Source organism: Balaenoptera borealis (assembly GCF_965194805.1).
Source record: "Balaenoptera borealis genome assembly, chromosome: 12".
NCBI lineage: Eukaryota > Metazoa > Chordata > Mammalia > Artiodactyla > Balaenopteridae > Balaenoptera > Balaenoptera borealis.
In genome coordinates, this window is record NC_138869.1 from 70311734 (window position 1) to 70324084 (window position 12351).

At 48.0% G+C, this 12351-nt stretch overlaps 1 protein-coding gene across 5 annotated transcripts in view; it reads left to right on the top strand.

Annotated features, from left to right (window-relative positions):
- The first annotated feature begins 6151 nt into the window (after nucleotides 1–6151).
- The window catches only part of PPARD (peroxisome proliferator activated receptor delta), an 82901-nt gene continuing 76701 nt past the window's right edge, over nucleotides 6152–12351 (top strand). For 2 of the 5 annotated variants that reach the window (XM_082345099.1, XM_082345098.1), the window contains exons 1-2: nucleotides 6152–6312; nucleotides 9932–10016. The gene's annotated coding sequence lies outside the window, so the exon portion shown is untranslated. Of the gene's footprint in view, nucleotides 6313–7085; nucleotides 7222–9931; nucleotides 10017–12351 lie in introns of all 5 variants that reach the window. The other 3 variants (XM_082345101.1, XM_082345100.1, XM_082345102.1) reach the window with 3 other exon arrangements.

Here is a 12351-nt window from a genome sequence, read left to right on the forward strand (position 1 = left end):
AGTAAGGTATAATGCAGTGGCTAGGGAAGTACACTCTGCCACTTTCCAACTGGGTGATTTTGGTCAAGTTTCTTCACCTCTCTGTGCTTCAGTTCCCATGTTGGCAAAATAGGGATAGTATAGTACCTACCTTACAGGGTTGTTCTGAGGATTAAGTGTTCAGCACGTGAGCAAGCACTGTTATTGGTATCACCCCAAAGTGTTTATTGAATGTATATTCTATGCCCTTGCAATTTCCCAGTTTATTTAATTCTCGTGGCAATGCTGAGAGGTGGATATTATTATTCTCATTTTACATGTGGGGAAACTGAGGCTCAGAGAAGTCAGGTAACTTGCCCAAAGCATTTCAAACTTGCTTCTCTTCCCATATTGTCTGACTTACCTACCTTGTTACCTAAGACAGAGATCTGGGAATCTAGGATGACTTGCTCCCTCCCTGCCATCCCCCTCATGAAAAACCCATCATTAAATCCAGTAGATTCTCTCTCCTTCATGCTCTCATATCTACTGCTCCATCTCTATCCCCATGGCTACTGCCATGGCTAAGGCCAAAATTTTATCCTCCACCTGCATGCTCACCTTTGACTCCTTCACCATCTTGCCCCATATCTAATCAGTCTCCAAGTCCAACTGATTGGATTTCCTTGGTCACTCTCAAATCCACCCCCTTGGGGCCATGTCTCATGGCTACTGCCTTACTCTGGCCCTTGTCACCTCCCAACTGGACTAGAGCAGTAACCAAGTCTCCTTGCTAACCCTTCTCCCCACAGCTGCCTGGATAGGCTTTTTTTTTTTTTTTTTTTTTAATATTTATTTATTTGGCTCTGGGTCTTAGTTGTGGCACTCAGGATCTTCGCTGGGCCATGAGAGATCTTCAGTTGCAGCATGCAGGATCTTTTAGTTTGGCATGCAGTATCGAACCCGGGCCCCCCTGCATTGAGAAAGCAGAGTCTTAACCACTGGACCAACAGGAGAGTCCCTGGATAGGCTTTCTAAAATGCATATCTATCCTAGATTCTTTCCACTTTCCAGTCTCTCAGTGGTACCCTGGATAGTCAAGTTCACATTCCCATATGGGGCATACAAGGCCCTTGACGATCTGGCCCCGGAGAGCCTCCTATGCCTCTGCTTTATAGATCTACTAGCAGCTCCCTCCTTTTTCTTCTTCTGAGCCTGCACACTGGCTGTTCTTTCCATCTTACTTCATGTAACAGCCTCCATAACTAGATGCTTGAGATCCTTGAGGGCAGGGACATATTTTCTTCAACTTATGTCCCCAGTGCCTAGAACAATGCTATACTCTTAGTAGGCATGCAGCAAATGTTTGTTGAATAAATTCATGAATGAATAAATTCTAATATGAGTGACTGGGTGTCACCCAGCTTAAAAGTGATGAAGTAGCTGAGATTCCAACTCAACGCCATTCCTTTATTCAACAAATTTTTTTTTTTTTTTTTTGGCTGCACGACATGTGGATCCTATTTCCCTGACCAGAGATTAAACCCGCGCCCCCTGCAGTGGAAGCCGGGAGTCTTAACAACTGGACCACCAGGGAAGTCCTATTTAACAAATTATTTAATAAGCTTTTATTATAAGCCAGGTATGGGGCTAGGTGCTGGCTATATGGCACAGAACAAAATGAACAGAATCCCTGCCCTCCTGGAGCTTATATGTTATCTGGTATCAAAGTTCATGTCTTTTGCAAGTACACCAAACTCTACTGCAATGAACTTCACTACAGTCTATTTAAAGTGTCATGAAGCTGCCAGGATAACATGATGCACATTTCAGGGATGGAAAGTAAGGTTCAAATTCTAAGTGTGGTAGGAATTCAGAAAAAAGGAAGTGTTAGGTATGAGGTGGGATTTGATATGGCCCTTAAAAACTTTTTTTTTTTTTTTTTGGCCATGCGGCTTGCAGGATCCTAGTTCCCCAACCAGGGATTGAACTCGGGCCCTGGCAGTGATAGCACTGAGTCCTAACCACTGGACCGACAGGGAATTCCCTTATTAAAAGGGAAGGAGAGTAGAGAACATGGGAACAATGCAAGTATTGATAGAAAGAAGCATAGCACTTTTATGGGCACAAGAAGTCTGGATTCTGGATATTGAATGGGAAGATCAAGGGTTCTCTAATTGGAGTGGGGTATCTCTAAGGTATGAGGAGTTTTAAGAAAATCAATTCACAGATCCTCAACTTCCAAGTGTTCTCTTTACCAAAACTGCTTTCTTCCTTCACAGTTCCACCTCCTCTACTTGCAGTGGCAAGCAAGGTTCACCACTCACGCATCCAGTATCTTTTAGGAGTGGACAATCCAGAGGGGTCAAATTCCTGAAACACTAAACATAGCAACGATTCGAAATGCTAGTGTAGGACTATGGGTGCTGAGAAAGTGAATGGCTCAAAAGTTAGACAAAAAATTCCTTTCGTTTTCAAGTCAGCAGGTTTCCAAATCTTTGCTTCCAAAACCTGGAAGGAGGGGCTTCCCTGGTGGCTCAGTGGTTAAGAATCTGCCTGCCAGTGCAGGGTCACGGGTGCGAGCCCTGGTCGGGGAAGATCCCACATGCTGCGGAGCAACTAAGCCCGTGTGCCACAACTACTGAAGCCTGTGCACCTAGAACCCGTGCTCCGCAACAAGAGAAGCCACCGCTATGAGAAGCCCGCACACCGCAAGGAAGGGTAGCCCCCGCTCACCACAACTAGAGAAAGCCCGCGCGCAGCAACGAAGACCCAATGCAGCCAAAAATAAATAAATGAAAATTTAAAAAAAAATTGAAGTATAATTAATTTACAATGTTGTATTACTTTCAGGTGTACAGCAAAGTGATTCAGTTATATATATTCTTTTTCAGATTATTTACCATTATTTAGGCTATTACAAGATATTGAATATAGTTCCCTGTGCTATACAGTAGGTCTATTAGTAGGTTTATCTATTTGTTCATGTATTTTTTAATACATTTATTTATTTATTTTTATTTATTTATCTTTGGCTGCACTGGGTTTTCGTTGTTGTGCGTGGGGTTTCTCTAGTTGCGGCGAGCAGGGGCTAGTCTTCGTTGCGGTGCGTGGGCTTCTCATTGTGGTGTCTTCTCTTGTTGCGGAGCACAGGCTCTAGGCACGTGGGCTTCAGTAGTTGCAGCACGCAGGCTCAATAGTTGTGGCACTCGGGCTTAGTTGCTCCGCGGCATGTGGGATCTTCCTGGACCAGGGCTCACACCCGTGTCCCCTGCATTGGCAGGTGGATTCTTAACCACTGCGCCACCAGGGAAGCCCTGTTCCTGTATTTTTAAGATGGATGATGGTTAGCATCAAATTGCTATGTGTGCTGAGTCTTAGTCAATACATTTAAAAGGGTAATATAGTAGTTTTATATTAAAATATTAATGTTTATAAAATAGTAGAAATAACATCCATACTCTGCAACTACTAAGTTTTAAACTAATATGAAATATATTAGATGTCACCTTAAAAATGTACAAGGAGCTGCATTAGTTCTTATATATTCTTTTAGGGGTAGCGGGGCAAAATTTTTGAGGACTACTAACTATGAGGTAGAATGAGGCCTGATTAGAGACATTCTTGGAAGCCAGGTAGTGTTTAAACTTGAGGTGGCAAGCCAATTCCTAAGTCTTGGTTTCCTCATCTGTAAATGGGGTCCATTCCAGGTTTTTTAACATTCTATGATGGGACACAGGTGGTGTTGCTGGTTGCAGTATGACAGTGAAAGGAAGATCACCCTGAATCCACATCGGGACTGGCATGAGAAGCTGTCAGTCTGGTGGGACATTATTGGGGGCAGAAGAAGATATTTTGCAGTCTTTTAATTCCAGGGTTAGAAAAGAACTCCTTTGTCCTTACAAACATCCTGGACAAAGGAGAGTGTATCCAATCTCTGATGCCTTCAGAGATACCTATAAACTCTGGGGGCCATGTGGAAAATACAGCCACTGTGGCCTCAGGTCACCCCTGAGGGTTGGGGAGGTCGGGCAACTGGCTGGAATGTAAGTGGTTTGTTGCAAACTGTTGCCAGGATATGCAAGGCGCCTCTTCCTCAAGCCCAGTGTCTACCCAGGCCGAAGAGGTGCCAGCTGAAAGTTGCCTCTCTGGCCCGTGCTGTAGGTGAGAGGGGGAGGAAGAGGAACACTGAGGAGGCCGTTTTCAGGAGGCTAAGGAGGCCTCCACCTGCTGGCTGGAGCTTGAAATGGCTGTGGAGGAGACCGGATCTAATTCAAAGCAGGTCTAGCCTTATTCCACACTGTAGGTTATTGTTCAGTTACACTGTAATTGGGCATCCGAGCAGGTTTTGGTAGCTGAGCTCTCTGGCTGGTCTGAAAAGGGTTGCAGAGGCTTGGCAGGGACCAACTTTTCCCACTGTGAGCTGTGCCTGTGGGCAACTCTAGTCAAAATGAAGACTTGGGGAAGCTATGTTAGTCTGTTTTAGATTCAAGTAACAGAAACTAACTGATTTAAGTTTAAAATATATGTATATATTTTTATATATCCTTTTAATATGAAAATGAAATGAGCTGAAAAATGTAGTATTTTAACAGTGCTCCCAGAATTTCCTTTAGGGAAGGAGCTGTCTTTATTAGGGGAAATGAGACTTTTAGGGGGGAGAAAGTGAAATCTCCAGGGCATGAGTGTTGGCAGGAACTCTAGCAATGAAGAGATGTGCCTGGAAAGCGGGAAGGATTTGTTTTCTCTCTGGAGAGAATGGGATAGAGGAGAGAATGGTGGGGCAAGGAGGAGAGGTAGTAATTTGGGAAAAGACCAGGCTCTAAGGAGTGAACAGACAGTCAGAAAACCTCAACGCCGCCAGTGCAGAAAGGACTTTTAAAAAATGTCAGCTGTGTGAGTTTAAACTGTTTGCAATGCATCACGTGACCCTTCCCCAGGGCCCACAGCATCATAACATCTATACCCATGAATGTTTTGTGTGGGAAGAAGTGTGGGCAGTCCTCAGGAAGGGCTGAGTTTCACCTCTACATTTCTGAACTGTGTGACTGCAACAGCCTGGCAGAAGCTGGAGCCTGGAGGCAGAGAGATTTAGGAGAATATAAATCCCCGAGAAATTTGCAGAAATCTTAGGGATGGCTTTGACTTCCACAACCCATTCTTTCTTCCATCTCAGAGGCAAGGAGGTTGACATCTGAATTACAAAAGTACTGCGCAGGGAATTCCCTGTCGGTCCAGTAGTTAGGACTCTGTCACTGCAGGGGTTACGGTCCCTGGTAGGGGAATTAAGATCCACACATGCTGCAGCAAAAAAAAAAAAAAAAAAGTACTGCACATTCATTTCAAAAAGTAGAAAAAAAAAGAGAAGCAGAAAGAAAAAAAAAAAAGCACTCATAGTTCTACTATCCAGATATCTAGGAGTGTAAGAGAGGGGGAGAGGTAATCTTTATTTTAAAGATGTTGGAAAGGAGGAAGTTACCCATTGATCATACACCTATAGAGTCAAGTTTTGTTCATTGCCAGATGGCAAACCCATCTTCTTCTCCCATACTGCCCCCCAGCTGCTGGGTACCTTTTCATGGTATATCTGAAGGTTGGGATAACACGTCCCCTCCAGGTCCTAAAGACCTGGGTTAAGAAGCGAGAACAGAATTTTCTACAACAGTAAGGAGGGTGCTCCCCATTTAGGTGGGCAAGTGTATTAGATAAATAGGAAGATAGGTAAGAAATCCAAAACCATAAATTTCTAGTTGCAGAAGCCTCTTGAGGGAGCAAAGCCCTTTTGTGAAAATTACAGGGAGTACAGTCTTCTCCAGTGGAATTTGGATATCCAGGTTCTAGCCTCAGCGTTGCTTCTCACTGCAAGTCACGCACCTTTTCTGGGACTGTTTCTTCACTGGAAGTTTGAGGAGACTGTACGAGATGATCTCTAAGTTCCCTTCCAGCTTTAAATTCTCTTTTGTGATACTTGCCAGATTTGCTTCACTGGCCCTGGAGCTTCCTCCTCAGCTCCTCCTTGAGCTGCCGCGCCCTCGTCCCGCACCAGAGGGCGCTGCAGGCGGGCCCGGGGCAGCGTGCTGGTGGGCGGAGTGGCAGAATCAGGGGCGACTCCAGGAGGCGCGGTGATTGGCCGCAACCGGGGCGGAAGGGGGCGTGGAGAGAGGGGAGGGGTGGGGCGGGGCTGCGGGGTGACGTCACTCTGGCGGGGGCGGGGCCAGGCCGCGCAGCGTGTGACGCCGCGGCCGCCGCGGCCGCCGCGGATCTGGGGATTAATGGGAAAAGTTTTGGCAGGAGCCGGAGGATCTTACGGAGCCTGCGGGACGGCGGCGGTGGCGCGGAGGGCAGCTAGCACAGGTCATTCCGGGTCCGGGGAAGCGGGTAGGCAAGCAGCGGAGGGAAGCCGCGGGCCCGGGCTGAGGCGGGCAACGCGGCTGGGGCGGAAGGCCCGGCGGGGAGTGGAGTGGGGAGAGTCGCAGGGGTCGGCGGACCGAGCGGCTGCCGCTTCCTGTCGCTCTGGCCCGGGCGGGTCGCGGTCGTCCGTTGCTCTCCTGGCACCCCGCCCCGCTTCCCCTGCGCCCCCAGCCTTTGGACGCCCATCAATATTTGAGCCCGAACCACGGGCCTCCCCCCAACCCCCAGACTCTGTGCCCCCTTTTGGGCCTCGTGTCTCCGTCTCCTCCCACTTCTGTGTTCTGAGAGCCCGATCTCAGGCTCTAGGTCCTCTCCCACTACCCACCCTTGCCTCTGATCTCTTCTTTCATATCTTTTCTGGTGTCCCCAAATTCATTGCCCTCTCTACCCAGGGTCTCCTTGGAGATCTTCTCTGTCCCCCTCGTTATCCTTGTCTCCTGTCTTCGTCCTCCCATCCTTGCCCTGTGTCTTCTCTCTCTTTTCCCATCCCTGTCCTCTCCTTCCCCCGTTGCCTGGCCCCTCTCAGTATCACCCCTCCGCATCATCTTCCTCGCGATGTTACTGGGCTTTTGCAGCCCGTGCCTGCAATCCCTGTCTACCTAAGCCCCTCCTACCCAGGTTCCCCCCAGAAGCCCTGTTTTTGCCCCACTCTCTGATTTCTTTCCAATCAGCCATGTCCTCTGCATTCCTGTCATCCACCTCCCCTTCCTTCCCAGTTCCTTGCCTCTGCTTCTGGGAGAAGCATTAGCTGCAGACACTACTTTGCTTTCCCATGACCCGCAGTTGAGATACCCGTGGAGTGGGCGTGTGGGTGTTCAGCCCCTGATTGAAGTAAGGCGCTGAATGTCTGAGGTAAATAGCAGGTAATGTTTGTGTGGGAGAATTTACTGGGGTGTTGCATCAGGGATAATGTCCAATTTGTAGACCATTCTTCCCATCTCAGCTTTAGTACTTCCCCTTTATGGGTCTGTTGACTTCCAGGAACCTTTGAGGAGAGACCAGCCGCTGAATTGGGTGTATGCCAGGGGTAGCTGGAGGCCTCATCCAACTCTTTTCCCCTTCCAGGAAACAGGGCTTTGTGGCTTTACACTCTGGATGTACTGTACACATTTAAACCATGATACCCCAGCCTATCTCTGCCCTGATTCCCACCCTCCACCCTATGTCCTATCCCAGAGAGCTAAGAGAAGTCTCCAGAATCTATGCCCCAGAGAATGCCTGTGGTCCTCAACCTTTTCCTCTGTACTGGCTCCAGAACATTTTTTTTCCTGTTTGAGTTTTGAAATAGATTGCCAGCCTGATAGCCCTGGGGCTGGCAGGTATCTGTCCCTTTTGTTATTGGTGGCTCGAACCACCTGCTGATTTTTCCCTCACGCATCTCTGAATGTGTCTGGGGCTTCTGATGTCGATCACTGAGCAGGTTCTCTTGAAGGTTCTTCTCCCTCTGTTTTCCTTGGGAGCTTCATTTCCTGTGGCTCTAAGAGAGAGAGGCTGACACTGAAGTCCTGTTCCCTTTGCCCAGGAGTAGCCAGTCAGTATCTGCCTGGACAGGTTGTGGGGCTGCATTAGGAAGATGGTGTCAGGAACTTGAGTTGCTTCCAGTCACAGAGAGGGATCATCCTCTCTGCGGCTAGAGAACCCACCACCTTCACGGTGCGTCTGGATCTTTAACCTTCTTGCCAGGCTGAAAGTTCTTTACAGATGCGTTCAATTTGAGCTCCTTTATTTGGTGTTGGTCCCCTAGAGAGATCTTCAGGAAATAACATATCCTCTGTTTCTGCCCAATCTGATTTTGGAGGATTCTGAAAGCGTGACCCACTCTCAGTTCAGAAATGAAGGCCTGTTGTTTCACCGGGCTCCGGGTTTCTAGGTCTCCTCTTTTGAGGATCGTGCTCTCTGTCTTTGAGCCAGAATTGGACACAGAATTGGCAGCCTTCAGGAACTGTGGTAGAGAGCCAACTGAAACAGCCAGACCAGACTTTAAAGTTTTGGAACCCTCTTGTGCACAGACCCTTTTCTGTGAAAGGAGTAGGGTCGTGGATGGCTGAGCCAGTGCCCTCTCCACTAACCCTTTGAGCCCTCTCCTAAGCAGCACTTGGGTGGTGGGGGGAGTAGGGCAGACTGGACCAAAAGGGGTTCCTTGTTCCAATGGAAAACATCCCTTTGGGGCTTTAATGGGTCATTCTGATGAAGTTGGGGTTGTGTATTTGGTGGTAATTTAGTCCAGCCTGTGGCTCCCCAGGACTGTACCTGACTCTTTTGAGCCGTTTGCTACTCCTCTGTCTGCTTACCCATTGATAGTGTTCTCTACTGAGGCAGCAGGTGAGAAGGGCTTGAGAGGACGTAAGGACCAGTCCTTGGGGAGCAGCTTGGGCACCAGAAGCTCTGGCCAGATAGCTTCTGCAGTTTGTCCACCACGTCATCTTCCCCGTGGGTAGTCATGATCATCAATTACCAAGTGCCCATTCGGTGACTTTTGCAGAGCTTGGGTCGGCCTGCCTCTCTTTTTCAAAGGTGGGCAGACAGGCCCCTGACATTATCCTACAGATGGTGTAGCCCATTAACTCCTTAGTTTAATGAACCGCTCGTTTGTTTGGCTGCCTTTCTCCTTGCTTTCCTCCTTCTTTGTTGTGTGCCTCCACCCACTCAGGAAGAATTGCCCTCACTCAGCCTTCCAGCCTCACCTGTGGTCCCTCAGACCCCATCCCCCTGGGCCTGGTGAAAGGACAACCATTGTTGGGCGCTAGCCTGGGAAGCTGGTAGGCCTCTTCTTTGGATAGAATGCAGATGTCCTGGCTGTTGTGCAAACTGTCCTCAGGGCCTGTGGCTCCTGGCATGTCCTGGGATGGCGCAGCTTCTCTCAGGAGGGGCTGGCCCTGTCGCTTCTAAAGGTTTCAGCTGTATTCTGTCACCAAATACAGAGGCCCACCTCCTAGGGTGTTACCTGCGGACTGGGAAGCTAAACTACAGGCCCTCCTCTGTGCCTTTGGATCCAGAGGGAGGAGCTACTTGCAGCTGAGTTCTGTGGTGTCAGGAGAGCTAGGCACTTGCTTGAGCCTGGCAGGTAGGAAATGGCCCCTTGTATCAGGTTTCACATACGTGGGTCTTCTTCCTAGGCATATGGTTCTTGGCCTTCACAGCTCAGAGGCTGGTGATTAGGATGTGACTCCAGTGCCGTCTCCACTGGGCTTTGGTCAAAGAACAAGCATGACTCAGGGCGTCTCCATTTAGGAGCTGCCACCTGTGGGGGGGTGTTGGGCTCCGGCTTCTTCTTCACCTTGCCAGCTCCTCCTGCCCCACGCTGATAGAATCAGCAAAGCCGGTGTCTGCTTACTTGGAAATGAGCAGACTACTTCCAGGGTTGGGAAATATTTGCTGACTCAGGCTCAGAATCACAACATCTCTGGGGGGTGGGGGGGGTGGGGGTGAGGGACAGAGGAGGAGCCAGCTTGCCTTAGGAGCACTCTCTGAGCCCTGATGTTTAATTATAGTGTATCAGAGCTGCTTTTCTGACCCCTGGTGCCTCTCAGCTAAAGTTGTTGGGTTTCTTTCTATCCCACAGCGTTGTGTGGTGTTTTGGGGTATGCACGTGGTACTCACACAGTGGCTTCTGTTCACCGACAGATGAGGACAGATGCACCAAAGAGGTAATCCCATTTTCCTTACCCAGGGGCCTCTGACAACTGACGGACACATCTCAGATGAAATGGTTTCACTAGCGCTGAGTCCCAGATCCCAGGAGCCTGTCACTGCATCTGGTACTTGCACATAGTGGGCACTTATTAAATAATTATTGAATCTATGGCTTATGTGGTTTTTTTTGAGGAGCATTAAGATTTTCACCTTTACACCCACTAAAACATAGACTCCATAATGGCGGGGACTTATTTTGTTTCCTGTTGTGTCTAGGACAGTGTCTGGCACAGAGGAGATGCTAAGTATTTGTTGAATGAATAAATGTACAAACTTTCTTCTCTGCCCATATTATTCAGGTGCCAGGCCTCAAAGGTAGTGTCCATTATTTTCTTTCATTTGTGTAACAAACATTTTTGAGTGCCTGCTATGTGCCAGGTACATTACTAGGCACTTGGAAAATGATGATAGTGAAAAACCAGATTCTGTCCCTGTCTCCTGGGTCTGTAGTTTGCTGGCATGTATGAGAGAGAGCTGGGCATGATACACGGAATTGTTTCTTCCATCTCTGCTGGGATATTGGGTCCTCACGAGAGTCAGAACAATGCTCTGTGCTTTGCATTGCTGTTTCCCTGTTTGCTCTCAGGATGCCTGGCAGGTTTTGTAAACTCTCAGAAGGGGCACTCCAGGGAATTTGATTTTCGTTGTCCCAACTATCTGGGAAGCCAGGCCATGGTGGGGTCCCTGCTGGGGGCCAGGGGAAACGTGGGGCTCCTCTCTGATTTGCTTTAGTCTCTGAAGCTCAGTGGTTCTACTGGCTGTTTATGGGCTTCACTTCCCTTTCTCTGCCTTTAACACCCCGTGAGTTTTCCTGTTGCCAAACAGGGTGCTGAGCCCATGTGTCTGTCAGTCTGCGGGGGTCGGGTTGTTTGTGGATCTTGCAGGAAGGCCTGAGGCGGGGGCCCCTCCTGTTCTCAAACCCATACCAAGTCCTTTCCTCTGAAGGAAATGTGAAGGCGGAAGAAGGAGGGTTTGGGAGGCTTCTGAGGTTCTCTGAGAGGAGACGAGAGAGAAGTTCCCCCTTAGCAGGGAGAGCTGCTGCGTTGACTCGATTCGCTTTGTCATTTGTTTGAGCAGCAGCTAGCCACAGTGGCACCTATGTCCATGTCCAGGGTTGGTTGTCCAGTTCATCCCTTAGCTTTGAGCTCCCAGCCCCAGCTAGAAGTTTTCTTTCTTAGTTTCCACTGGCAAAGATGAGGCTATAGCTTTATCAGATTTTTTCAGTGTTAATCTCAAAAAACTGGTGTTGTCATCTTAGTCTTTCCCATCTGAGGCACTTCTGTGGGCCAGGTGCTGTGACAGATGGTTTCAGACGTAGTCCTTGGCTGTCCCCATGGCCCAAGTAAGTGGAACCTAGTTGGTGAGAGAAGACATATGCACAGAAAGATTTTTTAGACATTAGAGACTCAGTGGGTACTAAAAACATGGTGCTGTACAAGGATACTCATTTATAGGAGCAAGTCATCCCTGAGGATTGGCTTTGTCCCTGAAGAAACTGGGTGTCAGATTGGCCACCTTGAAAGAAAGCTGGTTTATTTTGAAGTCAACTTTATGCTCTTAAAAATTGTTAAGCGGGCTTCCCTGGAGGCACAGTGGTTAAGCATCCGCCTGCCAATGCAGGGGATACGGGTTCGAGCCCTGGTCCGGGAAGGTGCCACATGCCGTGGAGCAACAAAGCCCGTGCGCCACAACTACTGAGCCTGTGCTCTAGAGCCCGAGAGTCACAACTACTGAGCCTGCACACCTAAAGCCCATGTTCTACAGCAAGAGAAGCCACCGCAATGAGAAGCCCGCGCACCGCAACAAAGAGTAGCCCCCGCTCCCCGCAACTAGAGAAAGCCCGCATGCGGCAACAAAGACCCAACGCAGCCAAAAATAAATAAATAAATAAAATAAATTTGTTTAAAAAAACTATTAAAAAAAGATTGTTAAGGACCTCAAGAACTTTTGTTTACTGTATTAGAAATTAAAACTGAGGCAGTTTTAAAAATTACAAATTTATGAATTCATTTGATATAATAATAAATCCATTACATTTATCATAAATGACATTTTTAATGAAAAATAGCTATTTTCCAAAACAAAAATGTTGAGAGGAGTGACACTGTTTTACATTTTTACTAATGTCTGGTTTAATAGAAGAGAACTGGATTCTCATAACTGTTTCTGTGTTCAGTCTCTTGAAGTACATTGTTTTAGCTGAAGGATATGAAGAAAATCTGGCTGCACACAGATATGTAATTGAGAAGGAGAGGGATATTTTAATAGCTTTTGCAGATAATTGTGGAT